Genomic DNA, 20,521 nt, shown 5'->3' with positions numbered 1-20,521 from the left:
CGGCAGCCGAGGAGCATTCACACCCACAGGCCCCGCCCCCGGCAGAGGAGGAGCATTCACACCTACAGGCCCCACCCCCACCCAAAGGCCCCGCCCCCAGCAGAGGTGGAACATTCACACCCACAGGCCCCGCCGCCACCCACAGGCCCAGCCCCCGGCAGAGGAGGAGCATTCACACCCACAGGCCCCGCCCCCGGCAGAGGAGGAGCATTCACACCCACAGGCCCCGACCCCGGCAGCCGAGGAGCATTCACACCCACAGGCCCCGACCCCGGCAGCCGAGGAGCATTCACACCCACAGGCCCCGCCCCCGGCAGAGGAGGAGCATTCACACCTACAGGTCCCGGCCCCAACCACAGGCCCCGCTCCCGGCAGAGGAGGGGCTTTCACACCCACAGGCCCCACCTCAAGGCCGCGCCCCCGGCAGAGGTGGAGCATTCACACCCACAGGCCCCACCTCAAGGCCGCGCCCCCGGCAGAGGAGGAGCATTCACACCCACAGGCACCGCCCCCACCCACAGACCCCGCCCCCGGCAGAGGAGCATTCACACCCACAGGCCCCACCCCCACCCAAAGGCCCCGCCCCCAGCAGAGGAGGAGCATTCACACCCACAGGCCCCGCCGCCACCCACAGACCCCGCCCCGGGCAGAGGAGGAGCATTCACACCCACAGGCCCCGCCGCCACCCACAGACCCCGCCCCGGGCAGAGGAGGAGCATTCACACCCACAGGCCCCGCCCCCACCCACAGACCCCGCCCCGGGCAGAGGAGGAGCATTCACACCCACAGGCCCCGCCGCCACCCACAGACCCCGCCCCGGGCAGAGGAGGAGCATTCACACCCACAGGCCCCGCCGCCACCCACAGACCCCGCCCCGGGCAGAGGAGGAGCATTCACACCCACAGGCCCCACCCCCACCCAAAGGCCCCGCCCCCAGCAGAGGTGGAACATTCACACCCACAGGCCCCACCTCAAGGCCGCGCCCCCGGCAGAGGAGGAGCATTCACACCCACAGGCACCGCCCCCACCCACAGACCCCGCCCCCGGCAGAGGAGCATTCACACCCACAGGCCCCACCCCCACCCAAAGGCCCCGCCCCCAGCAGAGGAGGAGCATTCACACCCACAGACCCCGCCGCCACCCACAGACCCCGCCCCGGGCAGAGGAGGAGCATTCACACCCACAGGCCCCGCCGCCACCCACAGACCCCGCCCCGGGCAGAGGAGGAGCGTTCATGCGCACTCTGGAGAGAATCATTCAATGACCCCTAGTTTTATCCCGCCCACAGATCCATGGCCCCGCCCCCTACAGACCCCGCCCCCACTATCACTGGCCCCGCCCCCCCAAGGTTCCCATACCTCAATGCTCTTCGACCGCGAGGCCGTTTCTTACCTTTACTCCCTCGTGCGTTCGGCCTGAGAGAGGAGGAGGCGGCGGCGGCGGCGGCCCTGAGGTGACTCCAGGATCAACAAACCGCGCGCGGGAGAAGAGCCACGGTCAGGATCCACAGCTGCGCATGCGCAGAAACAGTGTGGCCACAAGTGCGCATGCGCAGGATGTCTGCTCGTTATGGCCGTGCATGCGCTGATAATAGCGAAGCTCCACACTGTCTTCCGTCTAAACACGGGAAAGCTCCAAGACCGAACTACGAGCGCGATTTAAAGAGGATTTGATGGGTTAACAACTGCGCATGCGTTGAGGACAGACACAGCCGCGGGTTATTGAGTGCCTTTTGATTAACAACTGCGCATGCGCTGAGGCCAGTAACTGTATTTTGCCTGACCTGTCCGCGCAATGCAAACATTACCCGGAAGCGGAAGCGCGGCTGTCCCGGGGTGAATATCAGAAGCTTCAACTTCAGTTACTCTGAGGAGAAAGGCCGGTCTGTCGTGGCTCCCACTGCTGCGTTTTCAGCTGGAACCAAATAAATTAAACTGGAATCCAGCGCCGAGCTCGCCCAGCCGCCCTGCGACATTTACAGGCGATTTAAAAGCTTCGAACAACAGTCTGAGACACTGCTCTCCCGGCGCCCAGGACCCTCCCCGCCCCTCCCCGGTCTGGATTACTGTCCTAGGCGGACACCTCTCACTGCCCACACTTGCTACTTCACCATCCTACAGACGCACAACACCCGATGCTACCGAAAGACCTATAAATGCTCCTGGGATCCTGTCAAGGAGTGTGCAGAATTCGGATTATTTCATGTTGCGTCATTAAGAGAATGTTCAGACAAATGACGGAAAATCATAGGTAGTAGGAGAAATGGAAACCAGCTTTGATTGCTGTACTCTACGCGTTCCCTCATCCACTTTGGAGGCGTAGATGCATTTCACACTCACTGAACAGTTGTGTAAACACACCCTCTCCACACACAGGCTGCTCGCTCTCTGTGGCTCAGGTTGTGACCTTGCGCTCATATTTACGTGGCCTGGCGCAGCAGTCTCGGTGCATGCATTTCATGGAATGAGAATGATGTGAAAGGACAGAACTACACTCGATTATGCCAGAGTGATGCGAATTGTGCCCAGGTCTCCTCCTGTGTGTAGTTCGGTTAAAGCAGCTTTCTGTATTGACCTCACTCTGCAGAGTCCTCAGTCAGAGCTCAACTGACTTTTCGTCCACACTCCAATGATGTGTTGTACTAAACCTTTTAGCGCCCACCGATGACTCTTCATCCGAGCAATACTGATTCTTCAGGCAACATTCAAGGAGATGTTAATCTCTGAAAGACACAGGCTTTGAAGTGGTTGCTAAAGTCATTTCTGGACTCGCCTACTATTTTACATCGCGTCCTCTGCATCCCCGGCAAACGTGTGACATCTTCAAATTACACAGCAGGCAGCACTAAAGATAGAAGGGGGGATTAAGATGGTACAACAGAGTTCCTTCCATCTGTAAGGCTGGATTCACTCTGAATGGAAGACAGGGAAGCAAGGACCAGTGGTTATCACTTCTTAAGTTTTGATCTCTCAGGCCCACTGCTGCTTTTCCAAGCAAGCCTCACTCGTGTGAAACTTATTGCATAGCTCCCTGCCAAGGAGTCCACATTCCAGCGGTTCCAAGTCAAATAAGTGAGCAGTACTAAAATGTGGGTAAATGTGTGAAATGCACTGTAGCCTCAAAAAACACTACTGTAAACAATCCATAGAATCTTCTTTCAACACCCAAACAGTGTAGCTTTGTGTCCATTAAATATATCTTTTATTTTATCTTACACCTTTACTTTCCTGCTAGGGTTTCGTAATCAAAAAATATTCAAAGAAATATGAACATATACAGCGGGATTTGGGTTAGCCCTCTTTAGCAATTCTTTTGATCGAGCTAACTTCACATTCTGCTTGGGCCATGACATCATATAGCATGTGGGTCTCACTATATTTACCTACAGGGGACACCACTTTACCTGTTCACCTATGCACATTTGCTGAAAATTTGTTTGCTCCACTGGCAGAGCTGGTAAGACAGTCCTTTGGATTTCTATTTTTTCTGTGGGTCCCATTCATTTCCTTTTTTTGTTTTTTTAGGTCTTGTCTACAGACAGCTTTAGCTGTCTATAGGTAGACCTTTTGTGTCATTGTTAATATTGATAACATTGATGCCAATGTTTATAATGATACATTTGTATATACGAGTGAAATCACATCACTATTAAACTCGCCCACCATGAACACTCTATTAACCCCAATCCAAAAATGCATGGTCAGGCAGGCTCTGTAACATAGACCTTAGGTTTCTCGACACCTCACAGGTGGGTTAGTACGTAGCAGCAGACAAACGCGCGAATAGAAACCTTAGGTCCATAGCCCAGATAAGCCTAGCAACACCACAATTGTCCAGGAAAATTGACCCCAATACCACACACCTGCCCAGAGGGTGCACGCATTCCCAAAACACCATATAGTAAGATGCTACATAAAGTTAGGAAATACATAGCCAATCAGGACACAGCACACACAGTACATACAGTGCTCATGCAACCCTCATGCTAGTTGTCTGGGCACGTTACCCACTGGCCCCAATAAGGTCCATGCAAGGTCGAGGCCCACCTGCATTTCTTATCAGGTGCTTTATTTATGACTCCACAAACAAGTCCCTTTTGTGTTATGATATGTAATGTGGTTCTGTGGAATAGAACCACATCACGCTTCCAGGCTGCAATGTTCCAGGCGATCTGCTTGGCAGTTGTTTGGCGCAGCGCAACTGTACAGACCTGTTTCTCATGTACAGTGCACCTTGGAATAAAGATGTTAGATAAAGCAGATGCCTTTGTGTCGGTTTGGGTGGAAGACTAAACTACAATTTGGTGACAAACTGTGGATTTGGAGACTCATTACTTCATGAACAGAGGCTACGATTTTAAGGTTTGAGGTACTGTTGCTGTTATTACTGTAGCGTTGCGACGACAATGTGCGGAACTTCAACTAAAAGGTCCAGTACTGTATTGTCTAAGCTGTCGCTGCCCCTTTTTAACAGCATTTGTTTTTCTTGACACACAGTTGGCCACACCTGAAGCCCCCGAGCCTTCAGAGGAGCAGCCAATGGACACCAGCGAGGCCAAAAAGACAGGGTTAGCGGATGACGGTTGAGTTTTCCCCTTTTTAAAAAATAAATCCTGGACATTAGTAATTGGTAAGTGTAGCCGGCCCATCTTTTAAAAAAAATATTTTAGATCAAATTGCCCTGCATGCTGCTATAATAACATTGTGCATAGCACTACTTCACAGAAACAATTTGTCTTCAGTATCTACGACAGTGATTTACATTAGGTAGGCATCACCATAATGTAAAGGGCCTTCCTGTGCACACTGTTCTTTATACAGCCATGGGTCCCTAACTGTCGCAATCAGTAGACCAACATAGTGTTCCTTAGTCTGCCTCGGTTTTCACAGCTAGTGTGACATAAATCCCCCCATGGACCTCTAAGATGTTTAGAATGCAGATCAATCTGCTATTCTCAGTCTCCTTTTCTGTACCTCACTCAGCTCTTCTCCTCTGTCTCCGTCCTTGTGCCTCGCGCTGCTCTTCTCCTCAGTCTCCGTCCTTCTGCCTCACACTGCTCTTCTCCTCAGTCTCCTTCCTTCTGCCTCACGCTGCTCTTCTCACTCTCCTTCCTTGTGCCTCACGCTGCTCTTCTCCTCAGTCTCCGTCCTTGTGCCTCATGCTGCTCTTCTCCTCAGTCTCCGTCCTTGTGCCTCGCGCTGCTCTTCTCCTCAGTCTCCTTCCTTCTGCCTCACGCTGCTCTTCTCAGTCTCCTTCCTTCTGCCTCATGCTGCTCATCTCCTCAGCCTCCTTCCTTGTACCTCACGCTGCTCATCTCCTCAGACTCCTTCCATGTGCCTCGCGCTGCTCTTCTCCTCATTCTCCTTCCTTCTGCCTCACGCTGCTCTTCTCCTCAGTCTCCTTCCTTCTGCATCACGCTGCTCTTCTCCTCAGTCTCCGTTCTTGTGCCTCATGCTGCTCTTCTCCTCAGTCTCCGTCTTGTGCCTCACGCTGCTCTTCTCAGTCTCCGTCCTTGTGCCTCACGCTGCTCTTCTCCTCAGTCTCCTTCCTTCTGCCTCACTCTGCTCTTCTCCTGTCTCCTTCCTTCTGCCTCACGCTGCTCTTCTCCTCAGTCTCCGTCCTTGTGCCTCATGCTGCTCTTCTCCTCAGTCTCCGTCCTTGTGCCTTGCGCTGCTCTTCTCCTCAGTCTCCGTCCTTGTGCCTTGCGCTGCTCTTCTCCTCAGTCTCCGACCTTGTGCTTCGCGCTTCTCTTCTCCTTAGTCTCCGTCCTAGTACCTCACGCTGCACTTCTCCTCAGACTCCTTCCATGTGCCTCACGCTACTCTTCTCCTCAGTCTCTTTCCTTGTGCCTCATGCTGCTTTTCTCCTCAGTCTCCATCCGTTGTGTTGCACATGCTTACATCTGAAACACTGGTGTGGTCATCTTTCTGCTGCCAGCTTCTCTAGGTTGCTATACAGGGAGTGTGGTGTTGCATGTGTTTACATTTAAAATATCAGGGTGTCATCTTTTTGGGGTGAGCTGTATACTATACACGGGATGTGGTGTTACACATATTTGCATCTGAAACACTGGTGGGGTGTCTGTCTGCAGCCAACTCTTATGTTACTATACAGGGATTGTGTTGTTGCACGTGTTTACATCTGAATTATAAGGTTGTCATCTATCTGTACAAATCAAATCAAAATCAAAATAAGACTTTATTTCGGTTAATATTTCAAACCATAAAAAGTACATACATTGATTACTTTATCAAATTGCACATAAATACATTATTAAAAACATTATACACAAATATCATTAAAAATCATCATGATTATTAGTTAGCAGAAAGTGGCCTACTGGTCCTGACAAAGTGCAATATCGCTTAAAAAAGATCATAGGTCTAAGTAAGTTCTTATTCTCAGTGCAAGTTTTAAAAACGACAAAATATGGAGTACACAGTCCTGGTGCAAGAGCTGCAAATAAATGAGGGCAGGTCTGATTTGTTTAAAATCCAATGTTCTCAGCAAATCAACAAGAAAGTAGCGTCTGGGATAATCATAAAACCTGCATAAAAATATAAAATGTAGCATGTCCTGGGGAGACTTCCCGTCGCAGCCGCAGGGAGCTACGTGTTTGCTAAAAATGTCTGATTTGGGTCTTATTAAGAGCTGCTGAAAAGTGTTAAATCTGAACCTAGTCAGCAGGAACTTTTCATGTGAGCTGAAGGCGCAAGCCAAGTAGGGCTCCATTCCACCACACGACTTTAGCATGATAAACTTTCTGACACTTGGTTTCAGCATTTCCACACTTTCTCTGTCCGCCAATTTAAACTTGAGATAGGCTCTTTTAACCGCTGATATGTCCCCCTTCACAATGCCACTCGGATGGGAAAACAGTTTGGGGCACCCCAGCATTTCAAAGCAAGATTTCAAGTATTTTAGCCAGGGGATGCGCATACAGTTATCCTGAGATGTTACATCCCGTACAATCTGGTGAGTGAGTGGTATCTCCTTGTTAAGCCACAGCGACACCCAGCAGGTCAGTGGCTTCAGTGCTAGGTTATCGCATAAAAACGGTGTCCCTAACTCCTCGTGCACAACAAGGTTCGGGGTACTCGCAGGGACACATAGTAACCGTTTAAAGAAGGTGTTTTCGATAACCTGTAATTGAGTATTGGACACATAGCCCCACAGTTCACTGCCGTACACCGCCGTGGCTACAGACTTGGCATTATATAACTTAATCATTGCTGATATTGGTTTCTTTCCTATTTTTTTTCGCAAGATTAAGGATGGTTCCATTAACCCTCAACATATCATTCTTCTTCTTCACCAGATGAGGGGCCCAACTTAACTTCGAGTCAATTAACACACCCAGATAAGAAAAAGTTTCTGTGACCGGAATGGGATTATCATCAAGCTTGAATACAAAGTTCTTTCTTGGGCGTTGGCCAACCTGCATTATATAGGACTTAGAATTATTGACCATTAGGTCCCTATCAGACATGAAGACATTAAAAGCAGTTAAAAGTGCCTGGAGCCCCTTCTCCGTGCGCGAGATTAAAACCGCGTCATCCGCGTATAACAGCACGGGGATGCCCCTTCTGCCTACTCTGGGGCAGTCAGCCTGTATGGATTGTAGAGCTGCATCCAAATCGTTAATATAAAAATTAAAAAGAAAAGGGGCAAGAATACATCCCTGACGTACTCCTTTATTTATCATAAACTTATCAGTGGTGTCCCCATTAGTTGAATATCTTACATTGGCACTAGTTTGATGGTGCATATCCACCAGGAAGTCGACAATCCCAATGTCGACTCCCCTCGCCCTCATGTGCTGCCACAGCCTCCCCCTGTTAACACAGTCGAAGGCTGACGACAGGTCCATGAAGGCGAGGTGGATCGTACCCTTCTGGGCCACCGTGTATTTGCTGAGTATGAGAAACAAATTAAGACACTGAGTTATCGTGGATCTGCCCTCACAAAATCCATATTGAGATATGGACATGACATTATTTGCGGTTGCCCAACTGGTGATTCTCCTCAACAGAACTCTCCCGATAACTTTAACCTTTGAATCAATTAAGGAGATTGGACGGTAGCACAATGGGCTACCCCTATCTCCCTTTTTGAAAACCGGGACAATGGTTGACACCCCCCAGGTCACTGGACATCCTACCACTGTGGCAGCATTAAAAACCGCCTGCAAGATAGGAGCCCAGAAATGTGGTCTGGACTTAAATAAATCAGGGGGGATGCCATCTGGGCCGGGGGCTTTGTTTGATGTTAAACCTTCTATGGCTTCAAACACTTCGCCGCACTCAAACCTGAGTACTCCTTTAGATTCACTAGGATAACTCACACCATTGCCAAGATCGGCTGAAAAGTACAGTGATTCAAAGTGACGAAACCAATCCTCTTTCATTATACAGCACTCCAGCCCATCCCCCGGATGTTCTGACAGGAATGGTTTTTTTACTAACTGCCAGAATTTTGTGCTACTATTTAGGGTCTCGGGGTCCAAAAGCTCATTCCAGGCCTCCACACGCAGAGTATCCTTATGTGTTTTAAGGGAAGACTTATATACTTTGCGGCAGAGACGGATTTTCTCCTGGTTCCGCGGTACATCTGCCAATGCCGCCTTCAGGTTACGGGCAGCTTTTGAACACTCTTGGTTAAACCACCTTGACCCGCATTTCTCTAAATTTCCCTTTGATGGTTTCGTGAGTAACCCTGACACTTTCCCCGCCAAAGCTTGAAAGGCATTAAGCACCCCCACCGGATCTGACCCTGTACAATTAACAATTTCATCTGCACAGGATTCCTCTATATTTTTATACAGAAGGTCTGGGGTAATAGTTGACCACTTTAAGCGCTGCCTCCCATCAGTCGTTGTCAGATTGCCTTCAAGGCGTGAGGGCATGACATCTGAGAGGCCAAAACCCCTGAGACAAACCACAAGGGGGTTGTGATCACTGAACTCACTTTTGTTAATATCAAAGGATTCTAAGAAAGGCAACAGAGCTTCAGAAAATAGCATGTGGTCAATAAAGGTGCCTCTGCCATGCCCCTTAAAAGTCGGAGTGTCAAAGCTTTTACCGGGATCTCTAATTTCCATGCCCATTGTTAAAACTAAGTCATTCATCATGGAATTGCAAAATTCACCCTCTGCTGTATGTACAAAGTGTAGCCCGTCTGCTCTATCGCAGTTTAAATCCCGTATACACTTCCTAAGGGGATCGCCACAGAGGTGCACATTGAAATCTCCCATGACCATTAAATTAAGGCTGTGTTTCTTCATGGAGACATTAATATATTCATCTAGTACAAATTAGGTCATTAGATGCTAGGATGGTATTATTAGCATTGTAAAAATTGACCAGTCCAACCCTATTACTTTTGGCAGACATAACAATACCCTGGGCACATGAACGTTGTACATTAATGGTGAGGATACTCGAGGTTATCAAAACAGAGACAAAGATCACCAATCCTCCCTTTGGTCTTCCTCTATTAGATGGAGTTGCTGGCACAGAGAACGCTTTATAACCTTCTAAGAACATTTCACACTCCACATCCCAAGGCTCTTGGAGGCAAATAACCTTAAATTGTTTAATAAAAGAAACCCATTTTTCATCTGCCAGTTTGGTTGCAAGACCCGCAACTTTCCAAGACACAATGTTCACATATTTATTGGGCTCCTGTGGGTTGGTAGAGTCAATATTGCATATTAGATCAGCTACATTTAATCCATCCTTACTCACAGGTACTTTATGTCAGTCACACATGTCAAGACCGGACAGGAGTTTGTATCTGTTATGAGTGTTGACATTATAGGCCGTCTGGCGTTGCCCACCGAGATCAAGTCTGTTCCCTGGGTTAGTTGGAAAACCTAGCCCGCCAGAATTAACTACATTGTATGTAAATTGCATCCCATTATTCCCAATGTTCGGGGTCAAAGTATCAAACCGAGGTGTTGGCCTACTCAGTTGTGGGGGCGCCGTGCAAAGGTGAGCATAAAAGTAGCCCAGTGGACGAACACAGATACTACCCTCGTTGTATACCAGTGATGCAGCTCTCAGGAGTACAGTTGCCACATGTTGGGGGTGTCTAAAATTAGCCACAATGCAATCCCCATTACCCACTTTATTAGAAGGCCCCACCCAGTTTACCCTTCTAACTAGCGTTATCTGATCTGAATACCCAACGGGGAAACCGCAGTTCTTATTTAGCCATGAGACTGTCTTGTTCTTTAGTGAGTCATATGACTCGCCATATGGAGATGCCGGATGGGTGCCAACTGCAGGGACATTTGTTAAGACCACCACAAAAGGCGCACAATCCGGGGGAAGATTTAGATAGCGATTTCTTCTGTCAGGTCTAGGGTCTATCTTGTTACCTGTAGTTGGAAGTGAGCCAACACATGGCTGCAGGTTTCCTGCTTTAGATTGGGGGATACTGACAGGTGGTGGCCGCTGGGGTCTATTCCCTAGAGGACTCTGTGCTCCTGCCGAATTGACTGCTGCTGGCACTTTTTTCCCCTGTTCAGCTTGGGTGGACCTTATTTCTTTTAGTATAGTACTAGTATCTCCAGCGGCCTTTTGCTGCGCGGAGACAAGCCCCCCAAGCCTGTCTACTTCTTTTACAAGGGAATCGATTTTTTCCACTAGGGGTTTAAGAGCTTCCTCTATCTTCGTTCCCAGGCTGGTCTCCATAATTGAGATTAAGGCAGTAAACTGCTCAATAGTAAAGTTAGTACTGGCATTCTGCTTGGGGGGCCTGAATCAGCTCCCGTAAACACAAAGGGATTGTTAGCTGCTGCCCAGATGTTATCAGTAGTGTGGCTAGGGTTTGCTACCGCTAAATTGCTAGTTGGTTGTCCCCCTTTACGTAATGCCGTCTTTCTACACTGCCTTAATGGCCTCTTCTTGGGGGGTACCCTCTCACTCGCTTCACTATTTATATCGGGTTGCTCCCTCTCTCCTGAATGTACCATTGCCTCAACATTTACAGAGTTGGGTGTTAGTGTCAGCATACATGTTGATGGGCTGGCTGATAGTGGGTCGGGTGACCTCAGAGAGGGCATTTCCGAATTGGACAAACTAGCCCTGTTAGTAGCCTCTGTATCTTGTGCAACAACCAGAGGATCATCCTGTGTACATACTGTGGTATCTCCTTTCCCTAATGAGGCACGTTGATCGCTATTTATCTGGGCGACCTTTTTTACCATATAGTTATCAATGGCAATCTGTCCCAGAGGCATGTTGCCTGCTTTAGCCTTTGACATTGAGCTTGTAACACACACTATAAAAAGATAAACAGAGCAAATGCAGAACCATACAAATTATAGGCACAATATTTAAAATGTCTCAATTGCTACTAAGAATCGACAAACAAAAGGGGCCTACCCAATCCGAGCAGCGTTTCTGGCCCAGGCCAGACTCCTCAGGCCTCTGAGGGCCACAGAGGGCCCGCCCTTTGACCGGGCTTCGCCCCGGGCGCTACCGCGGGCGCGCCTCGCGGGGCGAGAGGGCGCGGGGAGCTTTGTAGCGCCTCCTGTCGCATAGCACCCGTCACGGTGCGCCGCCACTCCCGAGGCTTCTGGGGAATGTAGTGCCGTTGCCCTCACGGCTGCCCGATGGCATGAAGCAGCCCGGGTTCGAGCTAGGAAGTCTCTCAGCGCTTCCTGTCTGCCAGAGTCCCTCGACCCGCACCGCCGTTTCCCTCACGGCTGCCCGATGGCGTGGTTGCAGCTCCGCTGTAGACCCCGCAGTGCTTGCTGCCGCGGGGAGCTTTGTAGCGCCTCCTGTCGCTCAGCACCCGTCACGGTGCGCCGCCACTCCCGAGGCTTCTGGGGAATGTAGTGCCGTTGCCCTCACGGCTGCCCGATGGCGTGAAGCAGCCCGGGTTCGAGCTAGGAAGTCTCTCAGCGCTTCCTGTCTGCCAGAGTCCCTCGACCCGCACCGCCGTTTCCCTCACGGCTGCCCGATGGCGTGGTTGCAGCTCCGCTGTACTCTTTTACTATGCACAGGTTGTGGTGTTGCACATACTTGTATCTAAAAAAACGTTTCAATACTTTGTTTACATCTGAAATATCAGGGTGTCCTCTTTATGCAAAGAGCTGTACTCGGCTGCTGTGCACGGGCTGTGGAGTTACATATACACATATTTACATCTGAAATGGTTTGCCATCTACCTGTATAGCTCATGGGTTAGTGTGCACGGATTGTGGTTTTGCAGATGTTTACATCTGAAATGCCGATGTTGTCATTTCTGCTAACAGCTCTGTCCTGTACTATGCATAGATTGTGGTGTTGCACAGGTTTACTTCTGAAATCCCACAGTGGCCTTCTTTCTGTAGCCATCTCTTCCTGCTTACTATACAAAGATGGTAGTGTTGCACATCTTTACATCTGAAATGTCTTTCGGCAAAGAACTCTACTAGGTTACTGTAGAGGGAGTGCATTTTGTCACTTGTTTACATCTCAAATGCCAGTGTGGTCATCTTTCTACGAAAAGCTCTGCTCTGTTACTATGTTTATCCATCGCTGTCTGCAAGTGATTTGCTCAGAGGTCCGGAATGTTAGCTCGTGCAGTGCTCGTGAGATTTATTGGTTGACTAAATAGACATCTTTGATTTTTTATGAAATATTTTAGCACAGTGAAGTAGGTGTATGTTATGTGTACATTTTGGTCAAAAATGTCAGGAAGCAATTAAAAACTTTTTTTCAGGAGAGTACCTGCACTTCTCAAGAAAATGGTATACTTTTAATTGAGGAGTACCGACACTTCTTAGAAACCAGCAACGTCTATTTTTCCATTTCAAGCGCTGTTTTGCGCATTCAATGAGAGAGTACATGTATGGTTGCTCTCTCCTAGGTGCTATGCCCCCCTTGAAATACTTGTTCCTTGCTCTTTGCTGTGCACATGTAGACAACAATATATATTCTTTAATCTTGTATTTTCAGATATATCACCACCAAAGGCCCTCATTTTATATAAAAAACAGAGCTTTGGACTATCCCATTTCCTGCTGAAAGGCAATATTCCTCTCCATGTGTTCCCATACCTGGCGTGTCACACAGTTTGGTGCTTACTTTCCTTCCATGTTAAAGAACAATAGTTGTTTCAGCACACAGGCTAATGTGCTGCAAAGCTAAATACGTATAAGGTCCCAAGAGCGAGACCGATTGCATTGCAAATGCTTGTTCCATTTCTTTATGGACTTGTAAATAGTTTCTTCGGCTGGCTGGCACCAATCTAGATCTCACAACCACTGGTCCGACTGTGGGGGCGCCTGCTCCCCCAGTAAATGTAAATGTCATGGTATTTATAGAGCGCACTGTCACCAGACTGTCACCTTACGGTGTCGCCTATTCGGCTTCCTGGCGCTGATACTCATACCGCTGTGGAACCCCTCCTGGCTTTCCCTGTGAAGTGTCCACTCCTGGGCACCCCAGGGTGAAGCCAGGCATCCTTAGCGCTGTTGGGGCCGGTGTGGAGGCTAAGCAAGCTATTGCCCAGAGTTGCAGCGTGGGGCACGTGATTAGAATAGGCACCTGGCGAGTATTAACAGGTCCGAGGAAATTGAGCCCAAGACCCCGCCGAGGCGGGAATCGAACCCTGGTCCCTGGCCAGAACTCTGCATCAGGGTCTGCCGCTCTAACCATTGAGCCACACTCCTCTACTGCCACTAACATAGCCACTGGCTATGTTAGTTTTTGCCACCCCTGCCGCCATTGCTAGCCAGATCTCTTTGTATTTGGACCAGTCCGTGGCCCCTTTGATCATCAACAATAGCCACCTAGGCTCTAGCGGGACCGGAGAACCCACCACCAGTGTCCACAACTTTAGTCCAGAAGGGTACTATATCTGGGCATTCCCACAAGATATGGTAGAATGTACCTTCTCCTCTACGTCCCATCGCACAGAGGGCCGATTGGCTTCTTCCCCAGGCATATAGATGAGTTCTGGGGTAATACACCCGGTGTCAAATTTTTTAGCTGTACCAATCGGAAACTGGCGCGAATTGCAATTTCGCATGGGCTCTGTAGTGCATCCTGCCAGTCGTCATCCTCCAGGTCCCCTACGTCACCCTCCCATCTTTCCCACAGGGACACTAGGGGATCAGGCATGTTGTTAATAAGTTTACGATAAATTGTAGAAATGGGTTTTTCCACTTTGGGATCAAGGAGAAGCCTGTTTTCTATAGGGGATCGACAAACATCTTGAGGTAAAGTATGTTAATAGATGGCTGCGCTTTATCCAAAGAGTTGAATGTGGAAGCATATTTACTGAGTTCCTTTATAAAAGAGTCCCCGAACAACACCCTTTGCGCAGTGAGCCTGCTTCTGAAACCCCAAGCTTTGGATCCACTTTAATTAAGAGAGAACGCCGTCTCACCCACCGAGCGCTCTCACTTTGGTTGCCCAACAGGATTACAGATACATGGGTCCCTGACTGATTGGCTTCTGTAGCCATATCTAAGATGTTTGTAATCGTTCCCATAAGATCCAATAATTTGTCTTGACATGACCACCACAAGCAAGCTATGCTTTTCTTTGGGTCCCTAAGATATATTTTATCAAGCAAGTAACCGTGTGCTCATCTAGCTCATGAGTGAGGTCCACCGTGCCCTCCAGGAACAGATGGGACACTTTGCCCGCAGGAATCCCCTGATAATCGTTGTCCTCTAAGGAGCTGGGGGAGGAGGGAGGCAGAACAAAGGGGTCAGGCGCTGGCATCTGTGGCTGGGCCTGTAGGATGGCCCTTCTGAGGCTTTCTTGGGAAGGCAGTTGTGTGTTAAAGGCTGCTGAATGAATTAAAGTGGAGAAAGATGAACAGACTCCTTGCCTCTGTTCCTGAAATAGAATTTTTAGCATTCTAAAAGTAAAGATATCTCTGCAGTCATCCTGATGACAGAAAAGATTGAACACAAATGAATGGATGAAATGCTTTACGAGGCTGAGCACTCTTAAGTAAGGAATCAAAGAAAGGTAAGAAGAAAGGAATAGAGAGAAATAGAAAATGCAATAAGGAAAGAGCAAAAAGTAAAATAAAGATAACCAAATAAGAGAAATAGATAGGCGAACGATAGTAAAATGGCTGCGGTATATTATATTCAATGGCACTTTTAATACGGTGGCCAGGATATCTGTCACATTTGTGACTGAGAAACCCAACCACCGAACTCTAAATCAGGCTCTTAATACTTTGCAATGATGCTGCTGTTAACTATGCAACATTACTCAGAAGTCATGACAAGGAGACATCTGGTCGTGCGTAACGCACTTTTTATAATTACAAGGGCGTGAACACACTGAATGAACAACACGTGTAGATTAAAATGCAGGGTTTAGATACACCTTCACAAACACCCAGAGACTAAACCTGTACTAAACACACAAGCCTCAGTAACAGGTAGATCATACAAAGAATGATGGACATAATGAAGCAGACCTAGAGATACATGCATAACACAGACAAGATAGGTCTTGATTTAGTGTTTGGTGAACTGGGTACTCCTTCACAAGCGTGGTTGAGTACCCTGTCCGATAAACTGATCGTCTGCCTGACCTAATGCAAGTCAGCTGGATTGTTGTGCGTCCAGCCTGACTGTGGTGCTGTAAGTGTAAATACAAAAACAACAATTGATGGACAGAATGCAGACTAATGTCATACATTCACCCCCGTACAGAGATCTGGCCCTAAATCTATCGTTATTTTGCTCACCATGCCATTCCAGTTTGAACCCAGCCATATGCAAATCAGTCTTGACACTGTGCCCAATGGGAACAGTCCAGCCCGAACTGCCAGGTCAGGCCCTCTCTGGACTGGAAACAAGCATCCTAGGAATTGAGGTTAAACCAAACATCATGTTGTCTAGAAACATACAAGGACCAAACGCCTTAGCCTGACAAAGGATGTAATAAAAGTGCCTTGCTAGGGTTTATGTTCAATCCAGTTCAGGACCATGGCGTAGGCAGGAGCTATTGGGTTGAGATCATTTTCCTTTGATGTCCCGAGACCTGTCCTAGAATGGCTTTACAAACTGGACTGAGGAAACCCTTTTTGTACTTGACTCTCAAGTTAGTGAGGGCGAGCAGTCTCAGAATTCTCAGCTTGGTAATGTCGGCTGCTCGAACTCAGAGCTCAACAACAAACCAACAGCCTCAATAGAATGAATGTCCAGCACACTGCTTATCTTGCTAAGAAAATGTCCTTTACTCACTCAGTTGCACCCAATACTAGATTAATCAGAAACAAGTCAATGGCTATGGCCTGTAAAGTTGGCAGGTGCTGCGCCTATTCATGTCTATCCCTCTCCTCCTGTTATCAGGTTCATTCTCCCGGTTATGATCCCCTCTTCTCTAGCAGCTTTTAAGAGTAGCATGAATATAGTACAGGTGCAGTTCATTCACCCCAATGCGCACGTGCGCTCAGTCCTAAGTGTTTATCCCCTTCACAGGATGAGGCAGTTCTTTCAGGGTAACTTTCCAACTGCCTAACACTCGAAGAGCATACCTGCACACTCAAGAGAGCAGTGGCCCACTAGCAGGTTTTTGTCTAGCTCTTTTGTCCTGGGTGCATGGCTGCATTCAGTAGGGCATCCACTCACCCTTTTTGTGCAGTTGCCTGAAGATCACCTGGCCTGTCGGTAAGAGCAGGCCCTCTGGACCTTCCCCCCATCAGCATTTGAGCCCACACTGTGGCCGACTGGACCACAGGCGTAACCTCAGGCAGGGTTTTCGCCACTTGGGCATTTCTAACAGGTTGTACTATTGTATGTTCCCCCAGTTAGTAAAAAACACCTAAATAAGTCTTGCTGCTTCTGCTGCACCCAGAGTCTCGTGTAGCTTTTCGTCTAATTTTTCAGTCTGCCAAAAAATGGTGTTCTGTTTTCTGTACCCAATAAATACAGGTGCAGAAAAACCTCACAACTGATAATCCGGTGGAATGAAATGAGCACATGAAAGTACGCCTTAATTTCATTGCGCTTGATTTGTAATCAGGGCCATGGTTGAGAGATAGGTCTAGGCATAGGCCTCGCACCACACAATAGATCGCGTGAAACTAGGGCCATAAATCAAAAGCCCAGATATCAGATACAAGTAGTGGATTACTCAAAGCAGGGGAAATACCTGTTGTCCACGGAGGGGACATTCCCGTCCCAGAAATCTACATTACAAATGAATTAATAGTATTTCTATATTTCTGTTTTGTGTCATCCCATATGACTTTACAACTTCACAGTGTACATGTAACCTTTTTGGAGCTGATTAAAATCGTGAAAATTCTACAAATCCTCTCAGGTTACCATTCTACTCTCTGCTGTGTCGGAAAAGTAGCTCAAATTTTAAAAAATTCTACATTGATTTGGCTTGTGAATTATATTTTTGCAAATTTACATGTCTTAACTATTTTATTTTAATACTACAGGCGATTGAAATTATGAACAAAGAAAGCAAGATTTAGCACCAGGCAACTGAATGTCAATGCCATAAGAAGGATTGTTTTGAAAAAATTAAGGACATCCAGCATTCTGAGTTTGAAACCGTTTCCAAAATCTTGGTGTGGTGAGGAACATTTAGCTGATAAAAGTACTGTTCCTATAAGTGAATTTTCCAAGTATGTGTTTCATTCACCAGAACAGAACCATATCCGAGCACACAACCTCAGAAATAATGTGGAAAGACCAGTCACTTCAGCATCCTCATCTGAAATTTTCCCAGAAAGACAAATTGCCTCAGCATAACAGAATAATGTTCATCTAAAGACTAATCCAATTCCTGAGAGGAAGCACACGCTGGATAAAAGAAATTTATAACAAAAGGTTTCTTCTGCAGACCATCAAAGAAAAGACTCTGAAAGAAGACTCTGAAGCTGACACGTCCAACAGCCAAAAGCAGAGATTCAAAATCACCCTTGCTCAACCACCAGTTTTGATTAATGGCGCACCTTTGAGACTTTCTGCCTCTGAATATAATACTGCAACCAACTCTCCTCACTTAACAAAACCCTTAAAAATTCACCACTTTTTTTTTGCTCAATACCATCTCAAATATATGTTTCCTTTTTATTCTGTACTGTGCTGTAATTCTATGTAAATTGCCTCAACATTATCTATTGTGCAGGAGTGATGTGTAAAACTGTTAAATATAAAAATGAATTAAGTGAACACCGTGGTGCTATATCTAATGTAAATAGATCTCCCTCATCTGTACTAGAAACTTTGCACCAAACATAGGAAGGTTAACAGAAACTGATGTTCTGCGACTGATGATCCACAATACTACTGTGCATGTTCTAACGGCCTTAGTTACCACCATTATGTCAGTGCAAAAAGGTACTTAATAATTATTCAGTAAATATCTGCCTAATACCTTATCACTGCTTTGCTAAGAACCTAACAAATGAATGTGAGAAAAACTTCAGTTACAAAATAAGTTGCTGCCGGACAGGCCATAACCTAAAGCCCAATATCCGTGAAAAATATTTTGTCTGGTGTTATAGGACTGCTTCCAGATATATTTTGCTCAATTCAAGTTTTGAGAAGATTACATACATTTTCTTTTAGAGATTAATGCTGAACATTATCTAAACAAGCCCTGACCCTAGAATGTGGTTCACTCTTACCATTGAATATAAGCAAGAGAAAACCAAACGTGGAGCATTAACTCTAGAAATATTATAAAAGCATGGACTGCAAGAACTAAATCGCTTCGCTCATCGCACAGTAACCCAAAATAGGGAAAAAAGATATCAGTGCCAAAACATATTTAGCTGAACATCTCACCCTCACTGAACATGTGAGAATGCACACTAGGGAAAAACTCTCAGTGCTCTGAATGCCCAAAAAGTTTCAGCCGTAAATCTTATCTCACTGAGCATTTGAGAATCCATACTGGGGAAAAACCTTATCAGTGCTCTGAATGCCAGCAAAGGTTTTATATCAAACAGTCTTTTCCGACATGCAATAATCCACTCTAGGGAAAAACCTTATCAGTGCTCTGAATGCCAAAAGAATTTCAAACGTAATTTTCTTCTAACTGCACATCTGAGAATCCATACTGGGGAAAAACCTTATCAGTGCTCTGAATGCCAGCAAAGGTTTCGTACTAAACAGAGTCTTTCTCGACACGCTGTAACCCTCACTGGGGAAAAACATTATCAGTGCTCTGAATGCAAGAAATGTTTTAGTGAAAAAAGTGGTCTCTCTCAGCATACAAGGACCCACACTGGGGAAAAACCTTTTCAGTGCTCTGAATGCCAGAAATGTTTCAGTGACAAAAGCAGACTCACTAAACATACAGGAATCCACACCTGGGGAAAACCTTACCAGTGCTTTGGGTGCCAGAAATGTTTCAGTGAAAAAGGCACTCTTATTCAGCATACAAGAACCCACACTGGGGAAAAACCTTATCAGTGCTCTGAATGCCAAAATATTTCAGTTCCCAAAGCAGTCTCGGTCAACACACAAGAACCCACGCTCAGTAAAAGCCTTATCAATGCTCTGAATGCCAGAAATGCTTCAGGGAAAAAAAAAGTTTCACTCAACATACAAGAACCCACACTGGCTAAAAAGCCATATCGGTGCTCTGAATACCAGAAATGTTTCTGTGTCCAAAGAAGTCTCACTCAGCCTACAGGATCCCACACTGGGGAAAAAAACCCTATCAGTGCTCTGACTTACATAAATATTTCAGTGACAAAAGCAGTCTCACTCAGCATACAAGATCTGACACTGGGGAAAAACCATATGAGTGATCTGAATGTCAGAAATATTTCAATGACCAAAGCGGTCTCCCTAAACATACAAGAACCCACACTGGGAAGAAACCTTATCAGTGCTCTTAATGCCAAAAACGTTTTAGCCATAAATCTCTTACTGAACATGTGAGAATCCACACTGAAGATAAACCTTATCACTACTCTGAAAGACAGACAAGATTGAGAGTTGAGATTGTTACAAGCACCATAAGCAAACACACACGATCCGAAATGATCATCAGTGCTCTGAATGCCAGAAAAGCTTACATTTTAAAAACTATCTCACTCTACATGAGCAAACAGACACAGGGAATAGTGAATGACAGAAATACCTCTCTAACCATGAGAGACTCCATTCTGGGGACTGCCAGAAAAGATTCATTCAGAAAAGGTATCTCAATCTTCATCAGAGTCTCCACAGTGGTGAAAAACGTTTTCATTGCTCCGAAAACCAGAAAAGCTTCTATCTGAAAGACATTCTTATGTAACATGAGAGAATCCACACTGGGGATAATCCTTATGATTCCTCGAAATACAAGTAAACTTGTGGTTACAAATTACTTCTCACTTGACATGAATAAACTCACACAGGGAAAAAGCCTGATGGATGTTCTGAATGTCAGATAAGGTTTAGTTTTGAATACAGTCTCATTCCACGTGAGAATTTATTCTGGACTAAAGTCTTATACATACTCTGAATGCCAGAAAAGTTTCAGTCAGAAAGTCAGTCTCACTATAAATGCATCCACACCAGGTGAATAGGAACCCG

General features: G+C 46.8%; 1 long non-coding RNA gene across 1 annotated transcript; it reads left to right on the top strand.

Annotated features, from left to right (window-relative positions):
- The first annotated feature begins 1,737 nt into the window (after positions 1 to 1,737).
- On the top strand, positions 1,738 to 18,160 carry LOC144806327 (uncharacterized). The gene is made up of 3 exons (XR_013605767.1): positions 1,738 to 3,088; positions 4,497 to 4,629; positions 17,422 to 18,160. It is a non-coding gene; the product is annotated as an uncharacterized LOC144806327 (long non-coding RNA).
- The last annotated feature ends 2,361 nt before the right edge of the window (positions 18,161 to 20,521 follow it).

This window comes from Lissotriton helveticus (assembly GCF_964261635.1).
Source record: "Lissotriton helveticus chromosome 1_1 unlocalized genomic scaffold, aLisHel1.1 SUPER_1_unloc_63, whole genome shotgun sequence".
In the NCBI taxonomy this organism is placed as follows: domain Eukaryota; kingdom Metazoa; phylum Chordata; class Amphibia; order Caudata; family Salamandridae; genus Lissotriton; species Lissotriton helveticus.
This window is presented reverse-complemented; position numbering and strand designations above follow the sequence as displayed.